Source organism: Mesoplodon mirus (genome assembly GCF_964341445.2).
Source record: "Mesoplodon mirus genome assembly, chromosome: 1".
Lineage (NCBI taxonomy): Eukaryota > Metazoa > Chordata > Mammalia > Artiodactyla > Ziphiidae > Mesoplodon > Mesoplodon mirus.
Genome location: NC_138976.1, coordinates 119,767,023 through 119,780,251, shown reverse-complemented (window position 1 = coordinate 119,780,251; position 13,229 = coordinate 119,767,023).

The window sequence follows — 13,229 nt, the reverse complement described above, 5'->3', positions numbered from 1 at the left end:
CAGCCTCTGTAGTCCATGGTAACCTGCGGAGAGGGGTCGGGGCTGAGGGAGGTTGGAACACTGCCCTCACTGAGGGAGTGGGTGTGGCCATCTCTGCTGTGACTGAACAAAGGGCAGGGGAGCAGGGGGCCCAGGGCAGGGCCCTCAGAGCCCGGCAGGCCCAGTGGAGTGTCACAAGCATTTAGGCCCAGGCCAAAGGGCGCTTTCTTTGTCTGCACAGCTGCCCAAACTCTCACCTTTCCACTCAGGCCGCCCTCTTACTTGAAGTGTGTGTGGAACCTGTCTGCGCAGTACACCTCGCTGCACAGCTAAGCATAGGTCTGGGCATCATAGCCTCCTGCCAGGTGACCGAGGCTCGCAGGCAGATGGGTCCCTGGGACACACGCGGAGAGGCTCCTGCCGGGGCCACAGGCCGCCCACTTCCCCTGCCCCAGATCGGGGGCCGCAAAGCAGCCCTGTCTGAGTCCCCTGCCTCTAGAGGGAGTATTGGACCAACACTTGTAGAAAACGGGGTCCTTGCGGGCCACTCATTGGAGGGACACAAATAAATCTTTGCCGACTTTCTGCTGAAACTTACGAGCGTTCACACCTAAGCCTCTTACAAGGTCAGCTGTTTAGCTATACATGAGCTCATGATCTAAATTTACACAATAATGAAGAAAGCAGCTATAAGGGGAAACAATCAGCCAAAACAATCCATACCAGAATTAGATTCCCAAGGCCATCCATCAGATGTAGGAATAATCGTGTGCAAGGCAGAAAATATATATAAAACTGGAACTGAAACAAGGCACGAGGATGTTTGCAAAGATTGGTAGGATCTCTAAAACATTTTTAAAGATCATGTCATTGATAAAGCTAAATACACAAAGGTTGTGTAATACAACAGATTAATCATTGAGAAGAGTGAAATTATGCTGTTTTGAAATCTATGGCAGGTCAGATTTTCTGCCTAATTATATAAGAAGATTTCTCTAAAAAATACACATTATTTCAAAGCCTTATTGGCTGTGAAATAAGTTAAGGGTATTTCAAATGGCTTGTCTGCAAAGAAAGGTGAGATGTAGGGGATCACAGAAAGTCGAGGGGAAAATAGGTCAATATATACATTGCTATATGGTGAACTAAGCCTTAGGCCGGCAACAATGGAGAGGACCTGACCCTTAGAAACGTACAAGTAAGCTGGAATCTTCAAAGGTTCAAATCTTTATAAGTAAAAAGATTTATTAAAATGAATAACCAAGTGTTTTAATTGACATCAGAAGATGAAAACAATAAACCCTGAGAACATAGAAAAAAGTTAAATAAAGATATGAGCAGAATTTAATACAACAGAAAACGTATAAAATCCAGGTGATTTAGTAAGTCCAAAGAATCTTCTTTGAAAAGATTTAAAAGACACACTTTGATTAAGGAAAACAAAAACATAAGTAAAGAATATACAGAAAGAGTCAGGACAATGTTAGAGCAGAGAATATATGAAATGCCAGTAAATTTGAACATTTCTGTCAAGTGGACCATTTCCTAGCTCCTAAAGTTTACCAAAACTGACACAAGAGGAAATCATTTAAGGTCATCATGTCTGCCCTTGGCATTCTCGGAACGCCCTGGCCTCAGAATGCAGCCTCTGTAGTCCATGGTAACCTGCGGAGAGGGGGCGGGGCTGAGGGAGGTTGGAACACTGCCCTCACTGAGGGAGTGGGTGTGGCCATCTCTGCTGTGACTGAACAAAGGGCAGGGGAGCAGGGGGCCCAGGGCAGGGCCCTCAGAGCCCGGCAGGCCCAGTGGAGTGTCACAAGCATTTAGGCCCAGGCCAAAGGGCGCTTTCTTTGTCTGCACAGCTGCCCAAACTCTCACCTTTCCACTCAGGCCGCCCTCTTACTTGAAGTGTGTGTGGAACCTGTCCGCGCAGTACACCTCGCTGCACAGCTAAGCATAGGTCTGGGCATCGTAGCTTCCTGCCAGGTGACCGAGGCTCGCAGGCAGATGGGTCCCTGGGACACACGGGGAGAGGCTCCTGCCCGGGCCACAGGCCGCCCACTACCCCTGCCCCAGATCGGGGGCCGCAAAGCAGCCCTGTCTGAGTCCCCTGCCTCTAGAGGGAGTATTGGCCAACACTTGTAGAAAACGGGGTCCTTGCGGGCCACTCATTGGAGGGACACAAATAAATCTTTGCCGACTTTCTGCTGAAACTTACGAGCATTCACAACTAAGCCTCTTACAAGGTCAGCTATTTAGCTAAACATGAGCTCATGATCTAAATTTACACAATAATGAAGAAAGCAGCTACAAGGGGAGACAATCAGCCAAAACAATCAATACCAGTATTAGATTCCCAAGGCCATCCATCAGATGTAGGAATAATAAGGTGCAAGGCAGAAAATATACATAAAACTGGAACTGAAACAAGGCACAAGGATGTTTTCAAAGACTGGTAGGATCTCTAAAACATTTTTAAAGGACATGTCATTGATAAAGCTAAATACACAAAGGTTGTGTAATACAAGAGTTTAATCATTGAGAAGTGTGAAATTATGCTGTTTTGAAAACTATGGCAGGTCAGATTTTCTGCCTAATTATATAAGAAGATGTCTCTAAAAAATACACATTATTTCAAAGCCTTATTGGCTGTGAAATAAGTTAAGTGTATTTCAAATGGCTTGTCTGCAAAGAAAGGTGAGATGTAGGGGATCACAGAAAGTCTAGGGGAAAATAGGTCAATATATACATTGCTATATGGTGAACTAAGCATTAGGCCGGCAACAATGGAGAGGACCTGACCCATAGAAACATACAAGTAAGCTGGAATCTTCAAAAGTTCAAATCTTTATAAGTAAAAAGATTTATTAAAATGAATAACCAAGTGTTTTAATTGACATCAGAAGATGAAAACAATAAACCCTGAGAACATAGAAAAAAGTTAAATAAAGATATGAGCGGAAGTTAATACAACAGAAAACGTATAAAATTCAGATGATTTAGTAAGTCCAAAGAATCTTCTTTGAAAAGATTTAAAAGACACACTTTGATTAAGGAAAACAAAAACATAAGTAAAGAATATACAGAAAGAGTCAGGACAATGTTAGAGCAGAGAATATATGAAATGTCAGTAAATTTGAACATTTCTGGAAAGTGGACCATTTCCTAGCTCCTAAAGTTTACCAAAACTGACACAAGAGGAAATCATTTAAGGTCATCATGTCTGCCCTTGGCATTCTCGGAACGCCCTGGCCTCAGAATGCAGCCTCTGTAGTCCATGGTAACCTGCGGAGAGGGGGCGGGGCTGAGGGAGGTTGGAACACTGCCCTCACTGAGGGAGTGGGTGTGGCCATCTCTGCTGTGACTGAACAAAGGGCAGGGGAGCAGGGGGCCCAGGGCAGGGCCCTCAGAGCCCGGCAGGCCCAGTGGAGTGTCACAAGCATTTAGGCCCAGGCCAAAGGGCGCTTTCTTTGTCTGCACAGCTGCCCAAACTCTCACCTTTCCACTCAGGCCGCCCTCTTACTTGAAGTGTGTGTGGAACCTGTCCGCGCAGTACACCTCGCTGCACAGCTAAGCATAGGTCTGGGCATCGTAGCTTCCTGCCAGGTGACCGAGGCTCGCAGGCAGATGGGTCCCTGGGACACACGGGGAGAGGCTCCTGCCCGGGCCACAGGCCGCCCACTACCCCTGCCCCAGATCGGGGGCCGCAAAGCAGCCCTGTCTGAGTCCCCTGCCTCTAGAGGGAGTATTGGCCAACACTTGTAGAAAACGGGGTCCTTGCGGGCCACTCATTGGAGGGACACAAATAAATCTTTGCCGACTTTCTGCTGAAACTTACGAGCATTCACAACTAAGCCTCTTACAAGGTCAGCTATTTAGCTAAACATGAGCTCATGATCTAAATTTACACAATAATGAAGAAAGCAGCTACAAGGGGAGACAATCAGCCAAAACAATCAATACCAGTATTAGATTCCCAAGGCCATCCATCAGATGTAGGAATAATAAGGTGCAAGGCAGAAAATATACATAAAACTGGAACTGAAACAAGGCACAAGGATGTTTTCAAAGACTGGTAGGATCTCTAAAACATTTTTAAAGGACATGTCATTGATAAAGCTAAATACACAAAGGTTGTGTAATACAAGAGTTTAATCATTGAGAAGTGTGAAATTATGCTGTTTTGAAAACTATGGCAGGTCAGATTTTCTGCCTAATTATATAAGAAGATGTCTCTAAAAAATACACATTATTTCAAAGCCTTATTGGCTGTGAAATAAGTTAAGTGTATTTCAAATGGCTTGTCTGCAAAGAAAGGTGAGATGTAGGGGATCACAGAAAGTCTAGGGGAAAATAGGTCAATATATACATTGCTATATGGTGAACTAAGCATTAGGCCGGCAACAATGGAGAGGACCTGACCCATAGAAACATACAAGTAAGCTGGAATCTTCAAAAGTTCAAATCTTTATAAGTAAAAAGATTTATTAAAATGAATAACCAAGTGTTTTAATTGACATCAGAAGATGAAAACAATAAACCCTGAGAACATAGAAAAAAGTTAAATAAAGATATGAGCGGAAGTTAATACAACAGAAAACGTATAAAATTCAGATGATTTAGTAAGTCCAAAGAATCTTCTTTGAAAAGATTTAAAAGACACACTTTGATTAAGGAAAACAAAAACATAAGTAAAGAATATACAGAAAGAGTCAGGACAATGTTAGAGCAGAGAATATATGAAATGTCAGTAAATTTGAACATTTCTGGAAAGTGGACCATTTCCTAGCTCCTAAAGTTTACCAAAACTGACACAAGAGGAAATCATTTAAGGTCATCATGTCTGCCCTTGGCATTCTCGGAACGCCCTGGCCTCAGAATGCAGCCTCTGTAGTCCATGGTAACCTGCGGAGAGGGGTCGGGGCTGAGGGAGGTTGGAACACTGCCCTCACTGAGGGAGTGGGTGTGGCCATCTCTGCTGTGACTGAACAAAGGGCAGGGGAGCAGGGGGCCCAGGGCAGGGCCCTCAGAGCCCGGCAGGCCCAGTGGAGTGTCACAAGCATTTAGGCCCAGGCCAAAGGGCGCTTTCTTTGTCTGCACAGCTGCCCAAACTCTCACCTTTCCACTCAGGCCGCCCTCTTTCTTGAAGTGTGTGTGGAACCTGTCTGCGCAGTACACCTCGCTGCACAGCTAAGCATAGGTCTGGGCATCATAGCCTCCTGCCAGGTGACCGAGGCTCGCAGGCAGATGGGTCCCTGGGACACACGCGGAGAGGCTCCTGCCCGGGCCACAGGCCGCCCACTTCCCCTGCCCCAGATCGGGGGCCGCAAAGCAGCCCTGTCTGAGTCCCCTGCCTCTAGAGGGAGTATTGGACCAACACTTGTAGAAAACGGGGTCCTTGCGGGCCACTCATTGGAGGGACACAAATAAATCTTTGCCGACTTTCTGCTGAAACTTACGAGCGTTCACACCTAAGCCTCTTACAAGGTCAGCTGTTTAGCTAAACATGAGCTCATGATCTAAATTTACACAATAATGAAGAAAGCAGCTATAAGGGGAAACAATCAGCCAAAACAATCCATACCAGAATTAGATTCCCAAGGCCATCCATCAGATGTAGGAATAATCGTGTGCAAGGCAGAAAATATATATAAAACTGGAACTGAAACAAGGCACGAGGATGTTTGCAAAGACTGGTAGGATCTCTAAAACATTTTTAAAGATCATGTCATTGATAAAGCTAAATACACAAAGGTTGTGTAATACAACAGATTAATCATTGAGAAGAGTGAAATTATGCTGTTTTGAAATCTATGGCAGGTCAGATTTTCTGCCTAATTATATAAGAAGATTTCTCTAAAAAATACACATTATTTCAAAGCCTTATTGGCTGTGAAATAAGTTAAGGGTATTTCAAATGGCTTGTCTGCAAAGAAAGGTGAGATGTAGGGGATCACAGAAAGTCGAGGGGAAAATAGGTCAATATATACATTGCTATATGGTGAACTAAGCCTTAGGCCGGCAACAATGGAGAGGACCTGACCCTTAGAAACGTACAAGTAAGCTGGAATCTTCAAAGGTTCAAATCTTTATAAGTAAAAAGATTTATTAAAATGAATAACCAAGTGTTTTAATTGACATCAGAAGATGAAAACAATAAACCCTGAGAACATAGAAAAAAGTTAAATAAAGATATGAGCAGAATTTAATACAACAGAAAACGTATAAAATCCAGGTGATTTAGTAAGTCCAAAGAATCTTCTTTGAAAAGATTTAAAAGACACACTTTGATTAAGGAAAACCAAAACATAAGTAAAGAATATACAGAAAGAGTCAGGACAATGTTAGAGCAGAGAATATATGAAATGCCAGTAAATTTGAACATTTCTGTCAAGTGGACCATTTCCTAGCTCCTAAAGTTTACCAAAACTGACACAAGAGGAAATCATTTAAGGTCATCATGTCTGCCCTTGGCATTCTCGGAACGCCCTGGCCTCAGAATGCAGCCTCTGTAGTCCATGGTAACCTGCGGAGAGGGGGCGGGGCTGAGGGAGGTTGGAACACTGCCCTCACTGAGGGAGTGGGTGTGGCCATCTCTGCTGTGACTGAACAAAGGGCAGGGGAGCAGGGGGCCCAGGGCAGGGCCCTCAGAGCCCGGCAGGCCCAGTGGAGTGTCACAAGCATTTAGGCCCAGGCCAAAGGGCGCTTTCTTTGTCTGCACAGCTGCCCAAACTCTCACCTTTCCACTCAGGCCGCCCTCTTACTTGAAGTGTGTGTGGAACCTGTCCGCGCAGTACACCTCGCTGCACAGCTAAGCATAGGTCTGGGCATCGTAGCTTCCTTCCAGGTGACCGAGGCTCGCAGGCAGATGGGTCCCTGGGACACACGGGGAGAGGCTCCTGCCCGGGCCACAGGCCGCCCACTGCCCCTGCCCCAGATCGGGGGCCGCAAAGCAGCCCTGTCTGAGTCCCCTGCCTCTAGAGGGAGTATTGGCCAACACTTGTATAAAACGGGGTCCTTGCGGGCCACTCATTGGAGGGACACAAATAAATCTTTGCCGACTTTCTGCTGAAACTTACGAGCGTTCACATCTAAGCCTCTTACAAGGTCAGCTATTTAGCTAAACATGAGCTCATGATCTAAATTTACACAATAATGAAGAAAGCAGCTACAAGGGGAGACAATCAGCCAAAACAATCAATACCAGTATTAGATTCCCAAGGCCATCCATCAGATGTAGGAATAATCAGGTGCAAGGCAGAAAATATACATAAAACTGGAACTGAAACAAGGCACAAGGATGTTTTCAAAGACTGGTAGGATCTCTAAAACATTTTTAAAGGACATGTCATTGATAAAGCTAAATACACAAAGGTTGTGTAATACAACAGTTTAATCATTGAGAAGTGTGAAATTATGCTGTTTTGAAAACTATGGCAGGTCAGATTTTCTGCCTAATTATATAAGAAGATGTCTCTAAAAAATACACATTATTTCAAAGCCTTATTGGCTGTGAAATAAGTTAAGTGTATTTCAAATGGCTTGTCTGCAAAGAAAGGTGAGATGTAGGGGATCACAGAAAGTCTAGGGGAAAATAGGTCAATATATACATTGCTATATGGTGAACTAAGCATTAGGCCGGCAACAATGGAGAGGACCTGACCCTTAGAAACATACAAGTAAGCTGGAATCTTCAAAAGTTCAAATCTTTATAAGTAAAAAGATTTATTAAAATGAATAACCAAGTGTTTTAATTGACATCAGAAGATGAAAACAATAAACCCTGAGAACATAGAAAAAAGTTAAATAAAGATATGAGCGGAAGTTAATACAACAGAAAACGTATAAAATTCAGATGATTTAGTAAGTCCAAAGAATCTTCTTTGAAAAGATTTAAAAGACACACTTTGATTAAGGAAAACAAAAACATAAGTAAAGAATATACAGAAAGAGTCAGGACAATGTTAGAGCAGAGAATATATGAAATGTCAGTAAATTTGAACATTTCTGGAAAGTGGACCATTTCCTAGCTCCTAAAGTTTACCAAAACTGACACAAGAGGAAATCATTTAAGGTCATCATGTCTGCCCTTGGCATTCTCGGAACGCCCTGGCCTCAGAATGCAGCCTCTGTAGTCCATGGTAACCTGCGGAGAGGGGTCGGGGCTGAGGGAGGTTGGAACACTGCCCTCACTGAGGGAGTGGGTGTGGCCATCTCTGCTGTGACTGAACAAAGGGCAGGGGAGCAGGGGGCCCAGGGCAGGGCCCTCAGAGCCCGGCAGGCCCAGTGGAGTGTCACAAGCATTTAGGCCCAGGCCAAAGGGCGCTTTCTTTGTCTGCACAGCTGCCCAAACTCTCACCTTTCCACTCAGGCCGCCCTCTTTCTTGAAGTGTGTGTGGAACCTGTCTGCGCAGTACACCTCGCTGCACAGCTAAGCATAGGTCTGGGCATCATAGCCTCCTGCCAGGTGACCGAGGCTCGCAGGCAGATGGGTCCCTGGGACACACGCGGAGAGGCTCCTGCCCGGGCCACAGGCCGCCCACTTCCCCTGCCCCAGATCGGGGGCCGCAAAGCAGCCCTGTCTGAGTCCCCTGCCTCTAGAGGGAGTATTGGACCAACACTTGTAGAAAACGGGGTCCTTGCGGGCCACTCATTGGAGGGACACAAATAAATCTTTGCCGACTTTCTGCTGAAACTTACGAGCGTTCACACCTAAGCCTCTTACAAGGTCAGCTGTTTAGCTAAACATGAGCTCATGATCTAAATTTACACAATAATGAAGAAAGCAGCTATAAGGGGAAACAATCAGCCAAAACAATCCATACCAGAATTAGATTCCCAAGGCCATCCATCAGATGTAGGAATAATCGTGTGCAAGGCAGAAAATATATATAAAACTGGAACTGAAACAAGGCACGAGGATGTTTGCAAAGATTGGTAGGATCTCTAAAACATTTTTAAAGATCATGTCATTGATAAAGGTAAATACACAAAGGTTGTGTAATACAACAGATTAATCATTGAGAAGAGTGAAATTATGCTGTTTTGAAATCTATGGCAGGTCAGATTTTCTGCCTAATTATATAAGAAGATTTCTCTAAAAAATACACATTATTTCAAAGCCTTATTGGCTGTGAAATAAGTTAAGGGTATTTCAAATGGCTTGTCTGCAAAGAAAGGTGAGATGTAGGGGATCACAGAAAGTCGAGGGGAAAATAGGTCAATATATACATTGCTATATGGTGAACTAAGCCTTAGGCCGGCAACAATGGAGAGGACCTGACCCTTAGAAACGTACAAGTAAGCTGGAATCTTCAAAGGTTCAAATCTTTATAAGTAAAAAGATTTATTAAAATGAATAACCAAGTGTTTTAATTGACATCAGAAGATGAAAACAATAAACCCTGAGAACATAGAAAAAAGTTAAATAAAGATATGAGCAGAATTTAATACAACAGAAAACGTATAAAATCCAGGTGATTTAGTAAGTCCAAAGAATCTTCTTTGAAAAGATTTAAAAGACACACTTTGATTAAGGAAAACCAAAACATAAGTAAAGAATATACAGAAAGAGTCAGGACAATGTTAGAGCAGAGAATATATGAAATGCCAGTAAATTTGAACATTTCTGTCAAGTGGACCATTTCCTAGCTCCTAAAGTTTACCAAAACTGACACAAGAGGAAATCATTTAAGGTCATCATGTCTGCCCTTGGCATTCTCGGAACGCCCTGGCCTCAGAATGCAGCCTCTGTAGTCCATGGTAACCTGCGGAGAGGGGGCGGGGCTGAGGGAGGTTGGAACACTGCCCTCACTGAGGGAGTGGGTGTGGCCATCTCTGCTGTGACTGAACAAAGGGCAGGGGAGCAGGGGGCCCAGGGCAGGGCCCTCAGAGCCCGGCAGGCCCAGTGGAGTGTCACAAGCATTTAGGCCCAGGCCAAAGGGCGCTTTCTTTGTCTGCACAGCTGCCCAAACTCTCACCTTTCCACTCAGGCCGCCCTCTTACTTGAAGTGTGTGTGGAACCTGTCCGCGCAGTACACCTCGCTGCACAGCTAAGCATAGGTCTGGGCATCGTAGCTTCCTGCCAGGTGACCGAGGCTCGCAGGCAGATGGGTCCCTGGGACACACGGGGAGAGGCTCCTGCCCGGGCCACAGGCCGCCCACTGCCCCTGCCCCAGATCGGGGGCCGCAAAGCAGCCCTGTCTGAGTCCCCTGCCTCTAGAGGGAGTATTGGCCAACACTTGTAGAAAACGGGGTCCTTGCGGGCCACTCATTGGAGGGACACAAATAAATCTTTGCCGACTTTCTGCTGAAACTTACGAGCGTTCACATCTAAGCCTCTTACAAGGTCAGCTATTTAGCTAAACATGAGCTCATGATCTAAATTTACACAATAATGAAGAAAGCAGCTACAAGGGGAGACAATCAGCCAAAACAATCAATACCAGTATTAGATTCCCAAGGCCATCCATCAGATGTAGGAATAATCAGGTGCAAGGCAGAAAATATACATAAAACTGGAACTGAAACAAGGCACAAGGATGTTTTCAAAGACTGGTAGGATCTCTAAAACATTTTTAAAGGACATGTCATTGATAAAGCTAAATACACAAAGGTTGTGTAATACAACAGTTTAATCATTGAGAAGTGTGAAATTATGCTGTTTTGAAAACTATGGCAGTTCAGATTTTCTGCCTAATTCTATAAGAAGATGTCTCTAAAAAATACACATTATTTCAAAGCCTTATTGGCTGTGAAATAAGTTAAGTGTATTTCAAATGGCTTGTCTGCAAAGAAAGGTGAGATGTAGGGGATCTCAGAAAGTCTAGGGGAAAATAGGTCAATATATACATTGCTATATGGTGAACTAAGCATTAGGCCGGCAACAATGGAGAGGTCCTGACCCTTAGAAACATACAAGTAAGCTGGAATCTTCAAAAGTTCAAATCTTTATAAGTAAAAAGATTTATTAAAATGAATAACCAAGTGTTTTAATTGACATCAGAAGATGAAAACAATAAACCCTGAGAACATAGAAAAAAGTTAAATAAAGATATGAGCAGAATTTAATACAACAGAAAACGTATAAAATCCAGGTGATTTAGTAAGTCCAAAGAATCTTCTTTGAAAAGATTTAAAAGACACACTTTGATTAAGGAAAACAAAAACATAAGTAAAGAATATACAGAAAGAGTCAGGACAATGTTAGAGCAGAGAATATATGAAATGCCAGTAAATTTGAACATTTCTGTCAAGTGGACCATTTCCTAGCTCCTAAAGTTTACCAAAACTGACACAAGAGGAAATCATTTAAGGTCATCATGTCTGCCCTTGGCATTCTCGGAACGCCCTGGCCTCAGAATGCAGCCTCTGTAGTCCATGGTAACCTGCGGAGAGGGGTCGGGGCTGAGGGAGGTTGGAACACTGCCCTCACTGAGGGAGTGGGTGTGGCCATCTCTGCTGTGACTGAACAAAGGGCAGGGGAGCAGGGGGCCCAGGGCAGGGCCCTCAGAGCCCGGCAGGCCCAGTGGAGTGTCACAAGCATTTAGGCCCAGGACAAAGGGCACTTTCTTTGTCTGCACAGCTGCCCAAACCCTCACCTTTCCACTCAGGCCGCCCTCTTACTTGAAGTGTGTGTGGAAACTGTCCACGCAGTACACCTCGCTGCACAGCTAAGCATAGGTCTGGGCATCGTAGCTTCCTTCCAGGTGACCGAGGCTCGCAGGCAGATGGGTCCCTGGGACACACGCGGAGAGGCTCCTGCCCGGGCCACAGGCCGCCCACTGCCCCTGACCCAGATCGGGGGCTGCAAAGCAGCCCTGTCTGAGTCCCCTGCCTCTAGAGGGATTATTGGACCAACACTTGTAGAAAACGGGGTTCTTGCGGGCCACTCATTGGAGGGACACAAATAAATCTTTGCCGACTTTCTGCTGAAACTTACGAGCATTCACAACTAAGCCTCTTACAAGGTCAGCTGTTTAGCTAAACATGAGCTCATGATCTAAATTTACACAATAATGAAGAAAGCAGCTACAAGGGGAGACAATCAGCCAAAACAATCAATACCAGTATTAGATTCCCAAGGCCATCCATCAGATGTAGGAATAATCGGGTGCAAGGCAGAAAATATACATAAAACTGGAACTGAAACAAGGCACGAGGATGTTTTCAAAGACTGGTAGGATCTCTAAAACATTTTTAAAGGACATGTCATTGATAAAGCTAAATACACAAAGGTTGTGTAATACAACAGTTTAATCATTGAGAAGAGTGAAACTATGCTGTTTTGAAAACTATGGCAGGTCAGATTTTCTGCCTAATTATATAAGAAGATTTCTCTAAAAAATACACATTATTTCAAAGCCTTATTGGCTGTGAAATAAGTTAAGTGTATTTCAAATGGCTTGTCTGCAAAGAAAGGTGAGATGTAGTGGATCACAGAAAGTCGAGGGGAAAATAGGTCAATATATACATTGCTATATGGTGAACTAAGCCTTAGGCCGGCAACAGTGGAGAGGACCTGACCCTTAGAAACGTACAAGTAAGCTGGAATCTTCAAAAGTTCAAATCTTTATAAGTAAAAAGTTTTATTAAAATGAATAACCAAGTGTTTTAATTGACATCAGAAGATGAAAACAATAAACCCTGAGAACATAGAAAAAAGTTAAATAAAGATATGAGCAGAACTTAATACAACAGAAAACGGATAAAATTCAGGTGATTTAGTAAGTCCAAAGAATCTTCTTTGAAAAGATTTAAAAGACACACTTTGATTAAGGAAAACCAAAACATGAGTAAAGAATATACAGAAAGAGTCAGGACAATGTTAGAGCAGAGAATATATGAAATGCCAGTAAATTTGAACATTTCTGTCAAGTGGACCATTTCCTAGCTCCTAAAGTTTACCAAAACTGACACAAGAGGAAATCACTTAAGGTCATCATGTCTGCCCTTGGCATTCTCGGAACGCCCTGGCCTCAGAATGCAGCCTCTGTAGTCCATGGTAACCTGCGGAGAGGGGGCGGGGCTGAGGGAGGTTGGAACACTGCCCTCACTGAGGGAGTGGGTGTGGCCATCTCTGCTGTGACTGAACAAAGGGCAGGGGAGCAGGGGGCCCAGGGCAGGGCCCTCAGAGCCCGGCAGGCCCAGTGGAGTGTCACAAGCATTTAGGCCCAGGCCAAAGGGCGCTTTCTTTGTCTGCACAGCTGCCCAAACTCTCACCTTTCCACTCAGGCCGCCCTCTTACTTGA